The sequence below is a fragment of the Schistocerca americana genome, chromosome X, assembly GCF_021461395.2.
Source record: "Schistocerca americana isolate TAMUIC-IGC-003095 chromosome X, iqSchAmer2.1, whole genome shotgun sequence".
NCBI lineage: Eukaryota > Metazoa > Arthropoda > Insecta > Orthoptera > Acrididae > Schistocerca > Schistocerca americana.
The window spans coordinates 242,563,675-242,579,161 of NC_060130.1; the positions used below are offsets into that span (position 1 = coordinate 242,563,675).

Sequence of the window (15,487 nt, forward strand, 5' to 3'; positions counted from 1 at the left end):
CCCGACTTGGCCACATTCGTTTTATATCTGTTTCAAAAATTTAAAGAACACCTTCGAGGGCTTCACTTTGATAGTGATGAAGCAGTGCAAGCAAAGGTGAGGTTGTGGCTCCGACAACAAAGCCAAACGTTCTACTGTGACACTATCAACAAACTGGTCTCCTGTTAGGAAAAATATGTTTGTCAAAAGGGTGACTATGTTCAGAGATGAATATGACGACTAAAGATGTAGAATCTTATTAACGTTTGTTTCATTTAAAAAGCTTTAAGAGTTTCCACATAAAATTTTCGGAGGCATTACTTTTCAGCACGCCCTCGTAGAACAAGTTTTCCAACTGATTAATAGAGCTGACCCAGTGTTAGAATATTAAGCTAGGAAAGAGAGATGCGTAGGAAGAAAGAGTGTCTGTAAGCCTTCTGATTGTCCCGCCTCGTTCATTTCGTCGTAAAGATTTCGAGACTAGATTAATAAAAAAGATAGACACACGTTAATATAGTGGTTTTAATGCTTCAGGACTCCTACATAGTCTCCTATCACTTAAGTACAACGCACAGAACAACCATATAAAACTGCCAGAGAAGTCCTTCTTTGGGATGTTGTTCAACTCGTGCGTCACATAGGCTGGCACATCTGTTATGTCGTCAAGTCATTGACCGTGTGTGTGAATTCTAGCACTTCGTTGTTGTGTGATAGGTTCATACTGGTAACGGTAAGCCTCGATACACATGATGACTCTTTTTCCGGAATAGAATTTTCCAAATTTTTCATTTCAATCAAGTCGCGGCAGGCATCCACGTCACCGATTCTTTTTTCCCTGGCTGTTCACAGCTGGCAGTTTATTATACTTCAAGCTGCTACCGTAGTTACTTCACTGACGCCGCTTACACTTACACGCCAGGAATAAAATCAGTCTCGGAACTTTTTCGAAGGACGGTGCATGTGGAAGAAAGGAATACGTTGACTGACTTTTCCTGGAACGGACGCTCTCTGAATTTTATTTAACAGGAAATATTTCCGTGACGTTCAACGCCTCAGTAGTAGCATTTTCCTCTGACCACTTCGGTAAAGCTCTCAAGTTTACTGGAATCCGCGACAAGACGCGACTTTCTTTGACTCTCCTCTACTAGTTCTAAACTGTAAGGGTCACCAATTTAAAGCAATAATGAAGTATCGGGCGAATCAGTGTTTACTAAACTACTTCTTTCGTCGATGAATTATTGTCCTTAGTATAGTTTGTATGAATATCAATCAGTCTGGCATAAGCTTTTCTTACGACTACTTTGATGTTAACGTTCCACGTTAGGTAGTTCCTCACGGATGCTTCTAAATATTTTATAGTTGTTATTCCTTCCAGTGATTTATTCCCAATAGTGTAATCGTACATTAATGGGCTTCTTCGCATAATTAAGCAGAATACGTTATGTTTATTTACATTGAGCGTCAGTGCCCGTTCCTGCAACAGTCGTTCGTTTTCTTGGGTTCCACGTCGGGGTAATTTCTTTTATGTGCCGAGATATTCAGGCAACTAAGTTTTTTCAACGGGATAATAAACTTATAAATATACTAAACTAAACTCCGTACTTGCAGTGGATCCTGATGCAGTCTGGAATTCCTGTGTGATGGTCTAGACAGATGTCTGCCTATTACACATTACTACCCTCTTCAACTGTCGGCGGTCCCTGTCAGCCAATAGACGAGATCGGCCTGTACGCTTTTGTGCTGTACGTGTCCCTTCACGTTTCTACTTCATTATCACATTGGAAACAGTTAACCTAGGAATGTTTAGGAGTGTGGAAATCTTGCGTACAGACGTATGGCACAAGTGACAACCTATCACCTGACCACTTTTCAAATCTGTGAGTTCCGCGGAGCACCCCACTCTGCTCTCTCATGATGTCTAATGACTACTGAGGTCGCTGATATGGAGTACCTGGCAGTAGGTGGCAGCACAATGAAACTAATATGAAAAACGTATGTTTTTCGGGGTGTCCGAATACTTTCGATAAGATAGTGTAATTTCCAATGAAACTTATTGCAGGAAGAGGGAAGGAAGTTTTAAATGTGAAGTATACATCCGTATATACCTTCAGTTTGCGCTAGTATTTCGACTACTTATTTGAGCCTCTGTTCCCTGCATATCGGTACGATTTAATCGTTAGGTGTTTTCCTTGATTTAACGAAGGCTTTTGACTGTGTTGACCACAAAATATTACTGCAGAAGTTGGACCATTATGGAGTAAGGGGAGTAGCTTACAATTGGTTCGCCTCTTACTTTAAGAACAGAAAGCAGAAGGTAATTCTCCGCAATATTGAGAGTGGTAGTGATGTTCAGTCCCAATGGGGCACTGTTAAGTGGGGCGTTCCCCAAGGGTCGGTGCTGGGGCCACTGCTGTTTCTTATTTATATAAATGATATGCCTTCTAGTATTACAGGTGATTCAAAAATATTTCTGTTTGCTGATGACACCAGCTTGATAGTGAAGGAGCTTGTGTGTAATATTGAAACGGTATCAAATAATGTAGTTCATGAAATAAGTTCGTGGCTTGTGGAAAATAATTTGATGCTAAATCACAGTAAGCCTCAGTTTTTACAGTTTCTAACTCACAATTCAACAAGAACCGATATTTTGATCAGACAGAATGGGCATATTATAAGCGAGACGGAACAGTTCAAGTTCCTAGGCGTTCGGATAGATAGTAAGCTGTTGTGGAAAGCCCATGTCCAGGATCTTGTTTAGATACTAAATGCTGCTCTATTTACCATTAGAACAGTATCTGAAATAAGTGACACTTCAACACGAAAAGTAGTCTACTTCGCATATTTTCATACGCTTATGTCGTATGGTATTATTTTTTGGGGTAATTCTTCTGATTCAAAAAGGGCATTTTTGGCTCAAAAACGGGCTGTTCGAGCTATATGTGGTGTAAGTTCGAGAACCTCTTGTCGACCCCTATTCAATAGTCTGGGAATTCTGACATTGCCCTCACAGTATATATTTTCTTTAATGTCGTCTCTTGTTGGCAATATTAGCCTATTCTCAAGAGTTGGCAGCTTTCACTCAGTTAATACTAGGCAGAAATCCAATCTCCATGTGGAATGCACTTCCTTGACTCTTGTGCAGAAAGGAGTGCAGTATTCTGCTGCATCCATTTTCAATAAGCTACCACAAGAACTCAAAAATCTTAGCAGTAGCCCAAACTCTTTTAAGTCTAAACTGAAGAGTTTCCTCATGGCTCACTCCTTCTATTCTGTCGAGGAGCTCCTGGAAGAGCTAAAATATTATGCAAATTCCAGTGTTACATTGTTGATTTTCTTTATTTAAACTTACGACTTGTCACCTGAATATGTTTTTTTATATTTCATTTTATCTGTTTCTAATATCGTGTTATAATTTCATGTATTGACTCGTTCCATGACCATGGAGACTTCCCCTTAATTTGGTCCCACGGAACAATAAATAAAAAATAAATAAAAAATAAAAGTATGCGTAAGTAATGCAGTGTACTTTAAAATGTGACATGTAGCTTATCCTGTAAACACAGTAAAGAGCAGGTTCCGTAAAAAACATGTGTATTTTAGATTTTCAGTGTTGCTCGGGTATCCGTGCAGTGTCGGGTCAACATTAACTCGGTTTATGCGAAGGCCGCTGTATGTTCAAAGATCCTATATCTGCATCAAATTCTGCAAACCAATGTGAAGAGGGAACTTCCCATTGCAGCAGTTATTAAGGCTGGTTCTCATTCCGTCCGCGTATGGGGCAAAGACAAAACGATTGCTTAAAGGCTTCTGTGGGCGCTGTAATTAGCCCTATCTTGTATTCGCGATCACTATGGGAGCGGTACGTAGGGGGTTGTAGTACATTCCTAGATTCATCACTTAAAACTGGATCTAATAACTGTAAGTAGGCTTTCACGGGATTGTTTGGGTATCTTCTCCAAGCATTTGCCATTTCATTTTTCTCAAAATATCCGTGACGCTCTTTCCTGGATGAAACAAACATGTGACCATTTGTGTTGCCCTTCTGTGCAGTCCTGTTAGTCCTATTTGGTAAGGATCCCACACACTTCAGCTGGATTCGAAGAGGGATCGTACCAGTGTTTTTGAAGTAATTCCTTTTGTAAACTCATTGCATTTCCCTAGTATTCTATCAATAAGCTGAAGTATCTCATGTGCGCTACCTGAGACTGTGCCTGTGTGATCATTCCATTTCATATACCTAGAAATTGTTACACCCAGGTATTTGTATGACCTGACCGATTGGAAATGTGACTCAGTGATATTGTAGTCATAGGTTACAACATGCTTTTAGTATTGTGAAGTGCAAATTTTACGTTTCTGATTATTTAAAGCAACCTGCCAATATTCGCACCACTTCGAAATCTGGATGTTTGTGCAGCTGTTTACAGACACTACTACGTTATACGCCAACGGCCTTGCCGCTGTGGTAATACCGGTTCCCATCGGATCACCGAAGTTAAGCACTGTCGGTCTGGGCTAGCACTTCGATGGGTGACCATCCGGTCTGCCGAGCGCTGTTGGCAAGCAGGCTGCACTCAGCCCTTATGAGGCAAAACTGAGGAGCTACTTGATTGAAAGGTGCCTTCTCCGGTCTTGGAAACTGACATACGGCCGGGAGAGTGGTGTGCTGACCACATGTCCCTGCATATCCGCATCTGGTGACGCCTGTGTGTGAGGATGACACGGCGGCCGGTCGGTACCGTTGGGCCTTCGAAGGCCTTTTCGGACGGACTACGTTTTAGACTGATGAGACAAAACATTATCACCACTTGCTGAATAGCTTGTTTTTTCGTCTTTGGAACAAAATGCGTCGCACATTCTGCATGGCAGGGATCCTACAGTTTGTTGGTAGGTTTGTGGAGGTGTGTGGCATTGGATGTCTACGCACATGTCATGTAATTCGCGTAAATGACGGGCCGGTGATTTGCATAGCGATGTTGGCGTCCGATAGCGACGCAGATGGGTTCCGTAAGATTTACATCAGGCGAATTGTCGCGGAAACATCAACGTGAGTTCACTATAATGCTCCTCCAGCAACTGTAGCACAATTCTGGCTCCGAGACTGCTGAAAGATGACACTGCCATCGCGGAAGACATCAAGCATGAAGGATTCAGGGTTTCGTAGCTCTCAGCGTGTCTTCGATTACTACCACAGCACTTGTGTAAGAGCAAGATACTGTCTCCCATAGCATAATATTGCTTCCATCAGCCTGAGTCTGTGTCGCGCTGCACGTTTCGAGCCGCCGTTCACCTCGATGATAGCGTTTCTGAAGACAACCATCAACCTAATGTAGCAAAAATATGATTCACCCGAAGAGCCGACAAGTTTCCATTGATCGACGGTCGAATCCCGATGGTCCAGTGACCACTGCAATCGTAATTGATAATGTCGTTGGGTCAACATGTGAACACTTAGGGGTGGTCTGCTGCAGAGCTCCATGTTCAACGATGTAAGTGTGCCCCGAAACACTTGTGTGTGTACCAGAATTGTGCTCTTTCGGCAGAAATGCCACAGATCACCATCTAACGTACTTTACAGAGCAGATAAGCCTCCGAGCCCGATGTTCTGTGAAGAGTCGTGGACGTCGAACCATTTAGCGTCTAGTGGTAGTTTCACTGTTCTTCTACCTCGTTCCGTAGATGCTCACGACAGTTCCACGTGAACATTCGACCATATTCGCCGTTTTCGATATACTCGTTCACAGGCTCTGGCTAATAATAATCTGACCTTTGTTCAAAAATGGTTCAAATGGCTCTGAGCACTATGGGACTTAACATCTATGGTCATCAGTCCCCTAGAACTTAGAACTACTTAAACCTAACTAACCTAAGGACAGCACACAACAACCAGTCATCACAATCTGACCTTTGTCAAAGTCGCTTAGCTCAGTGGATTTCCCCATTTCCAGCCCATATCTTCGCTAGGGTGGTCCCCGGCGGTGTCTGCTGCGCTTACAAACCGGATGATCAAAAAGTCAGTATAAATTTGAAAACTTATTAAACCACGGAATAATGTAGATAGAGAGGTAAACATTGACACACATGCTTGGAATGACATGGGGTTTTAGTAGAACCAAAAAACAACAAAGTTCACAAAATGTCCGACAGATGGCGCTGGGCAGCAAAACTTCAGTGACTGCGCATGACAATCGTGTATAAAAGGAGCTGTAATGAGAGAGAGAATCAGATGCGTCAGCAGTCGCAGCATGTTGACGTTACCTGAAAAGGCGCTTTTAGTGAAGGTGTATTACCAAAAGGGGGAATGTGCTAGTTCAGCGTTACGATCCTATCGCCATAGGAAGGGGATTCGAATGGGTAAAGGTCCGTTGACAAATGCAGCTGTGGCGAGAATGATTTAGAAGTTCGAAGCCACGGGTTGTTGAGAAAATAGACCCCGTAGTGGCCGACCGAGCACAAGGCGTAATGCTGCTGCGACAGTTCAGGAAGAAACGGAGACTGTAGAGGGTTCGTCTATGCACGGGGAAGTCAGCGCTCGTGCACTCGCACGCCGCACCGGCATTCCATACACTATTATTTGGTTGGCACTGAGGCGTACCGTCCGATGCTATCCGTTCAAAATCCATCGGCATCATGAACCGTTACCTGGCGATTTAGTGAAGCGAAGGCCATTTGCGGTGTGAGCGTTTCACAAGGTGGCGGAAGATGACGATTGGTTGAGTAACGTGTTGTGGACCGACGAAGCTCATTTCGCGCTCCGAGGGTCTGTCGACGCCCACAACTGCAGAATTTGGGCTACCGAAAATCCTAGAACTGTCGTGGAAACTCCATTGCACGACGAGAAAGTCACGGTATGAGTTGGATTTACCACATCTACCGTTATCGGGCCTTTTTTCTTCGAGGAAATGCGTGATTCTGGTTTTGTAACTGCTACCGTGACGGGTGAGAGGTACGCCGATATGTTACAGAATCGCATCATCCTCAGCCTGGCTGATAAACACCTGCGGGAACGTACGATGTTTATGCAGGATGGCGCTCCACCCCATATTGCCAGACGCGTGAAAGATCTCTTGCGCGCGTCGTTTGGTGATGATCGTGTGCTCAGCCGCCACTTTCGTCATGCTTGGCCTCCCAGGTCCCCAGACCTCAGTCCGTGCGATTATTGGCTTTGGGGTTACCTAAAGTCGCAAGTGTATCGCGATCGACCGACATCTCTAGGCATGCTGAAAGACAACATCCGACGCCAATGCGTCACCGTAACTCCGTACATGCTTTACAGTGCTGTTCACTACATTATTCCTCGACTACAGCTATTGTTGAGGAATGATGGTGGACATATTGAGCATTTCCTGTAGAGATCATCATCTTTGCTTTTTCTTACATTGTTATGCTAATTATTGCTATTCTGATCAGATGAAGCGCCATCTGTCGGACATTTTTTGAACTAGTGTATTTTTTGGTTCTAATAAAACCCCATGTCATTCCAAACATGTGTGTCAATTTGTACCTCTCTGACCACATTATTCCGTGATTTATTCATTTTTCAAATTTATACTGACTTTTTGATCATCCGGTGCTTTTGTTACCGCGTCATGTGCCTGCAAAGCCGACAGGTGGCATCCAACGTAGAGGCTGACAGTGCTGCTAATGCTTTGGCTTATCAGTACAGATAACTGCATCATCTGCGAAAAGTATGAGATTACTATTGATGTTCTCTGTAATGTCAATAATATAAAACATGAACAGCAAGGCTCCCTAGACACCTCCCAGGGGCACACCCGAAGTTACTTCTGCATCTGTCGATGACGTTCATCCAAAACTAGAAACAGCAGTATGAATGCTGTACGTAACGGATGATATTACTTTCGACAAAATTCCACGACAAGGCGGCAAAGTGTTTTCGCTGGAAGCGGAGAGCAGTGTGCTTCTATAACCTCGACAGCGAAGAGTGCAAGCGGTGCACGTGAAGAAAGGCGGGAGGGAAATGGCTTCATTACCCGGAGCAAACAGGAAATTGCTTGTCAGTAGGATCGCCTACTAGAAGGTGATTAATTACCTCGATAAAGAAAAGTTGCCGGTGTGTGTGTTTGTGTATGTGTGGTTGGGTGGCGGCCAGAGAATGGTGTTTGTGTTGAGCGACTCCTGCACTTGGCGCTCCTGTGAAGGAACAGAGCGGGCTAGGGGCACCTCGCGCGTTATGCCCACAGTGCGAGCGCGTGGGGACGCTAGCTTTGATGTGCAACAAAGCACGTCCAATTAGCGACGCCACGCACTTGAATTTTAAACGTCGCCGTGAGACGCGCCTGTGATGTGCTGCCGGAAATTGGAAACTCGCCTCCTGAAAAGCGCCGCATTTCCCTCCATGTAGCGGAGTCCGGCGCTGCCTCCAGCGTGTCGCCGAGGGGTGACACGTGCGCTGCCCAGAATACCCCACTGTGCGGGGAACAACATGACGTCCAACTAGTCGCAACGCCATGTAGCATTTTCATCTCTCGTCTCATTTCCTCTTCTGTAGTGCCCGTAGCGTCGGAAATGTTTTTATCTCGGAACAGGTTCTTGTCAAATACATACGCGTTAAAACTCAGTAGAACTTTTCATAACCCTTATTCTGTCATCGGGCGCGATACTCAGGAATGATGGAGAAAGATCCAATAATCCCCCTACTCAAATTCTGAAACTTGCCCCTTAGGTAAAATAGTACGAGAATGTTGCAGGGGCTTCAAAAAGGAAATTACACACTGTTGTGTTGGCAGAAGAGCCAACACCGTGGTACTAGTGGAGGCCGAAATGCACGCGTTTTAGCTCACGCAGGCTGGCGTGTGGAGGGAAGGACTATACTGACGTGAGGTCTGTAACATGACAAGGAATTAGGATTCAGAAAGCGGACGTAATTAGTTTGATACTTAACTTTAATCCATTAATGATGAACGTCGCTCTTGACGGTACATGATTCACAATATTATCTGTTCAGATTATAGTAACTGAATATGGTGCCTTGCTAGGTCGTAGCATATGACGTAGCTGAAGGCTATGCTCAACTGTCGTCTCTGCAAATGAGAGCGTATATAGACAGTGAACCATCGCTAGCAAAGTCGGCTGTACAACTGGGGTGAGTGCTAGGGTGTCTCTCTAGACTAGACTTGCTGTGTGGCGGCGCTCGGTCTGCAATCACTGATAGTGGCGACATGCGGGTCCGACGTATACTAACGGACCGCTGCCGATTTAAAGGCTACCACCTATCAAGTGTGGTGTCTGGCGGTGACACCACACACACTGTAATGGCAGTCCAAGTAACTTCAATTGAATGCTGCAATACACTTCAAAGAGACACAATACATGACTGCTTTACAATGTAGTCAGTAAATCTCTGTGAACAACAGTCAGAACGTTCTACCAATCGTCCAATTCCTCGATGACAGAGATCTGCTCATTGGTGACAGTCATTCGACAATCGCTTGCGACGGCGCGGTTCCTTTCGTCCTTTTACCTGCACCTACCTGTGAACTCGTTGCAGCAGCTCGCCGGTAGGGAAGCTGAGCAGAAACCTAGCGTACTGCAACTCGCACCAGGCTGCAGACAACGTAACTATTCCAAGAATCGGCTAAAGGTCTTAATTTTGAATGAAAGGTGGAGTACTGGCAAAACTTCGGTATATTCTGAACCTTGAGAATTACACGTTCACTGCCAAGCCCCTGCTAATCTTAGCCCAGTCATGCACAAAACTCTTTCATTCACGTTAGCAAGTTTATGGTAACGTATTTCCCGAAATCTGAACAGCTACTAAGCACGGATTGTTCTTAAATGAAAATGATCGTCATACTATTAAGTGTGTCGGTGTCCATTACACTCACGTTCTTAGTCTCCGATCTGACCAATATGCCACTCGGAATTACTGTCTTTTCTCATACACAAAATTACTTAAAAATCCGTACTTTCTAAAAAAAAACAGGCCGAAATAAATATGCCTTCACTTTAAACCACTTTTGAAACATGTAGCACAACAAAAAACAGCAAATTATAACTTCCTTCGGAGTTATACTACACACGAGCATACCATTGAAAGGATAGGCTCCGACTCTTAGACTGCTGTAAGCATTCTGTATCTCGAAGAGAAAAGACGCGCGAAGAATACTCCGTTCTGATTGGTCAGTTTTCTTTAAGGCCAATAGAGAAACATTATTCTCCCGCGTTAGTCCGCGCTTTTCATGAGTAACCAATCAAAAAATAACACTTTCGAACTGCACCTTTTCCCGAAATAAGTATTTGAGATTCTGATATTTTGTTTATACTTTACGTTGTCAACTATTTTCATTTGCTCTGGAATTAGTTTTCCTTTTACCATAAACTTACTTAACATACTATGATACAAAATTCCCCATCGTCTGCATTCACACTGTCTTAAAAATTTCTCACGCCAGTTCTTAAAGTGTTTATCAGTAGAACAATGATCTACATATTTACTTTAGACCACATTCACACATCATTCACACTACTAAAAGCAAAAACTGTACAAACATGAGCAACCAAAAAAGCCTTCAAGAAATAAAGAGAATAATACACAAAAACATCTTCTTGACCTGTTTCTTGCATGTCGCTGTGGACTAGTTCCACTAGCAGATGAAAATTAGAACTACGTACTCGACTAAATCCGCTTCAGATCATCTGTCACTGTGCACACATGAGTCATTCTCCCGATACACAGGCTCTAGACGGGAGCGATGTAAGGTGCCACGCCTCACGCTGTGTGAACGTCCTCGTTGTTGGAAAATCTCTTTCCCTCAGATATTCTTGCAGCTTGCTGGAAACATGAAGTACAATATCTGGACTTCGCGATCAGCATCACTCACATCCGTTCAAATGGTTCAAATGGCTCTAAGCACTATGAGACATAACAACTGAGGTCATCAGTCCCCTAGACTTAGAATTACTTAAACCTGACTAACCTAAGGACATCACACACATCCGTGTCCGAGGCAGGATTCGAACCTGCGACCGTAGCAACAGCGCGGTTCCGGACTGAAGCGCCTAGAACCGCTCGGCCTCACGTCTGTGCGGCCTTGGTCAAATGTTGGTACCATTTCACTGTAGCTGGACACGACATTGCATTTGTTCCACAAACCCCAAGAATTTCATGCTGAATAAGTCTGCAGCTTAGACATTTTGCTCACAAGACTCGTACTGCCCCGCGAAATTCAACGATGGAGTACTTTTCCAGATGTCACACCATTTCATTCACGCATTGTACTGCACCAGTTATCAGTACTGCAGCAGAGCTGTGTCAGCAGGATCTCCAACCATGTACTCTCTCCTGACAATGCACCACTCTTGTTGCGCAAAGGTCTTAGAGTGGGACAATATGTCTAATTTACTTTCTGAAGTCCCTAGCTTAATAGGCAGACGAGTCATATGCGATTTGGAGAAAGACAAATGACAGCTAAATTTTTCATTTTCGTTTTAACTCTTTGTTGGAACAGGCTCACCATTACATTTACATTTCTTGTGAGTGGCGTGAGAAGAATAGAAATAGATTCCTAAATTTGGTCGAATAATGACAGTTCTGGTTTCGTATCAAAAACTAACAAGAAAACCGCAAACAACATATACTCACCCACGACTAAATCGCCCAATGGTGAAATGGACATATTACGGCGACTGAGGTGTGTTTGGAGTAAAGTTTAAATGTGACTGTTGACTTAAAAGTATGGCTCAAATGGCTCTGAGCACTATGGGACTCAACTGCTGAGGTCATAAGTCCCCTAGAACTTATAGCTACCTAAAACTAACTAACCTAAGGACATCACACACATCCATGCCCGAGGCAGGATTCGAACCTGCGACCGTAGCGGTCGCGCGGTTCCAGACTGTAGCGCATAGAACCACTTAAAAGTATATTCTGCATAAACGTACTTGGCATTAATCATGACCCACGAAACAATTAGGATGGAAGAAATATACTAGTACAGACAAAGAGAGCATTCTTCGCCAAAGAAGTCCAATGAAATCAAACATAGAGCTCCATATAAATTTCGGAGAATGTACATCTGGAACACAGCATTGCACGGAAGTAAATTATGGATATAGTTGGGCTCTACCAAAACTACAATTCGGTAGTTTTGGTACAGCTCATAAATGACGTTGTAAATGGTAGGATTGCCGGTAGTATTAGTAGAACTGTAGGGAAAGAAACGTAAATGAACATGTAAGAGAGACAATGGGAGCCGACGATATATCTTTGGTTTTTAATTTGTTTGTTTTGCACATAATTAGAACCACACCTCATTCAGTGTTAGACCATTGTGTATTTTATATCCTTACAGAACGTAAATTGCATTTTATAAGTAATAAAAATCAGTTGATCGCATAATTTCTGCGCTTTCGTGCAGCCAAAGGAATTACTTTTGATGCAAGTACTATTTACAAGAACAAACATAAAACATATCTACAATTATTGTTGTTATTTTATACTCAACAGAACATTCTTAATCATAATCAAAGGCAAGAGTTTCCTGTTGTTATTGATACATGTAAAAATTGTTTATGAGTAGCAGACACATGTTTTATGTAAGTTCGACGTTTGATATATTTTTGTGTTTTTTACCTTTTTGTTGAGGAAATTGCCTTTCCTAGCGCTACATCACAAATCTGTATTGTTTCCTTTATTTGTACTACAACAGTCCTCTGTTTCACGTTACAGATCAACAATTTTTGAATAAAATCTTATTTAAACATTGACAATTTCAGTTTTGCTACAAATACTGTTTATTCTTAACTAACAGAAAGGAGGATAACTACGTAGGTTACGCGCCCTTTTTATGTATCCTCACTCAGTTTATAAATAGATTTTTAGAAGAATTTAGTAAGACACTGACAGCATACATAAAGAAAGCAACTGACTTAATGTACAGGTAATGCAGGTCGATCTTAACTGACCAACGCTACCCTTGCTTATGGCTATTTACGGTAGCTGACGGCAGTTTAACAACTCTAATTGTGGGCTATGGGAAAACTAGAAAAGAAAGTAGTCGAAGCGTTTGAGATGTGGTGCTACAGAAGGATGTTGAAAATTAGATGGACCCGTAAGGCAATAAATGAGGAGGCTCTTTGCATACTCGACGAGGGAAGGAAAATGTGGAAAACATTGACAAGAAGATGGGACAGGATATGTTTTAAAGAGAAAAAAACTGTAGAGCAAAACAGAGATTCGAATATATCCAACAAATAATTAAGGACGTCGCGTGTAGGTGCTACTTTCAGACGAAGAAGTTGGCACAGAAGGAAAGTCATGGAGAACCACATCAAACCAGTTAGATGACTAAAAAGAAAGGAAGTAGTGGAGAACCACATCAAACCAGTTAGACGACAAAACCCAAATAAAAACTTTCTTTCTTTAAAAACTTTTTCGCCATCCTTCTGTCAGTCTGGGCATTTAAGATAATGATTTATCTTTTGCGAAGTTTTTAATAAAAACGTAACGGTCTCTTCGGCTCTACATTGCTACATTTCTACAATAGGACTTGCTAACGTGTTGTGGGGAGTGGCCGTGCAAAAAACAGAGGTCTGCTGCTAGTTGTGGAGTTCGGTCACTGACGGTAGGAACAGCTTTGAATAAGTTGTGAGTTCGAGTGTTGCAGGCACTGGATCTGTGTTTACATGGCGACATCCCACAGATTACACAGGCTTCGCACAAAACTGCAGAACAGACTACTCCTGAACACAATAAGATCACTTAGCTTGGACGCTATTGGGTATCTACGGGGTGTCTAAAATGTGCCCGTAGCCCTCTTCACTCTTTACAATTTTACTGGTATCCCTGGTTTGAAGCTGAGGTCCAAAAGATGGTTCAAATGGCTCTAAGCACTATGGGACTTAACATCTGAGGTCATCAGTCCCCTAGGCTTGGAACTACTTAAACCTAACTAACGTAAGAACATCACACACATCCATACCCAAGGTAGTATTCGAACCAAGGCATCGCGTTGTTGAGAAAGAGAAGTGTACGGATGTTTAGTGCTGGCCATTATTTCGACTCCACATCAGGATGGATTTCTCCTACACGCCGATCAGGGGCCGGAAGTTGGTGTAGTAAAACGCCGAAACTAGTCGCATACATAAATTACATTGAAAATATAGACGGGTGAAGGTGTTTTTGATTCTATATTTTAAAAGCATTTTTGTCAGTAATGGGTTTTTCCGGAATTGCACTGTTTCAGTTGCTAAGCAGTGGCTGATATGAGTGGACACAGTTCCCGTTACTGCGAAGCGATTATTGATATGAGTGTGGGTTCACGAACATCCTAAACAACGACAGATATAACGATTGCATTTATAGATCGCTTTGATAAGGTCCGCCTCGTACATCAACCCTAGTTCATTTTAAGAAATAAGATTTTGTTTCAGCCAGTGTGAAAGACAGCTAGCGTAGTGGGGCAAGGAAAAACGAGGACAAACGTTTGCCGCCGTCGTTCAGTCAACTGACCAACCGTTAAAGGAAGCCATTCGTACAACAGCAGTGAAAAACCGCATTAAAAATATTTACATCTATATCTACATCTACATCGATACTCTGCAACTCACACTTAAGTGCCTAGCAGAATGTTCATCGAACTACCTTCACAGTAATTCTATATTATTTCATCCTAGAACAGCGCGCTTGAAAAACGACCACCTGTATCCTTCCGCGCGAACTCTGAGTTCCCTTATTTTATTATGATGATCGTTCCTCCCTATGTAGGTCGGCGTCAACAAAATACACATATCAAAAAAACTTTGCATCACCTCGGTTCCGAGAGTTCCGGAACCTGTACAGGAAATTTGAACAGAGATCAACATAAACATCATTTCCGCCATTTTTATTGCTCATGAAAACCACACATTGCATGTTGTACCACCATACAGCGAGACCTTCAGAGGTGGTGGTCCAGATTGCTGTACACACCGGTACCTCTAATACCCAGTAGCACGTCCTCTTACATTGATGCATGCCTGTATTCGTCGTGGCATACTATCCACAAGTTCATCGAGGCACTGTTGGTCCAGATTGTCCCACTCCTCAACGGCGATTCGGCGTAGATCCCTCAGAGTGGTTGGTGGGTTACGTCGTCCATAAACAGCCTTTTTCAATGTATCCCAGGCATGTTCGATAAGGTTCATGTCTTAAGAACATTCTGGCCACTCTAGTCGAGCGATATCGTTATCCTGAAGGAAGCCATGCAGAAGATGTGCACGATGGGAACGCAAATTGTCGTCCGCGAAGACGAATGCCTCGCCAATATGCTGCCGATATGGTTGCACTATCGGTCGGATGATGGCATTCACGTATCGTACAGCTGTTACGACGCCTTCCATGGACACCAACGGCGTACGTCGGCTCCACATAATGCTACCCCAAAAAAGCAGGGAGTCTCCACCTTGCTGCACTCGCTGGACAGTGTGTCTAAGGTGTTTAGCCTGACCGGGTTGCCTCCAAACACTTCTCCGACGATTGTCTGGTCGAAGGCATATGCGACACTCA

The 15,487-nt window shown here is 43.2% G+C and overlaps 1 protein-coding gene and 1 pseudogene across 1 annotated transcript in view; both read left to right on the plus strand.

Annotated features, from left to right (window-relative positions):
• LOC124554821 (protein sickie) overlaps nucleotides 1-15,487 on the plus strand; it is a 1,236,186-nt gene that overhangs the window by 133,536 nt on the left and 1,087,163 nt on the right. The gene's annotated exons all lie outside the window — the stretch shown is intronic.
• LOC124557136 lies at nucleotides 4,424-4,541 on the plus strand (annotated as a pseudogene).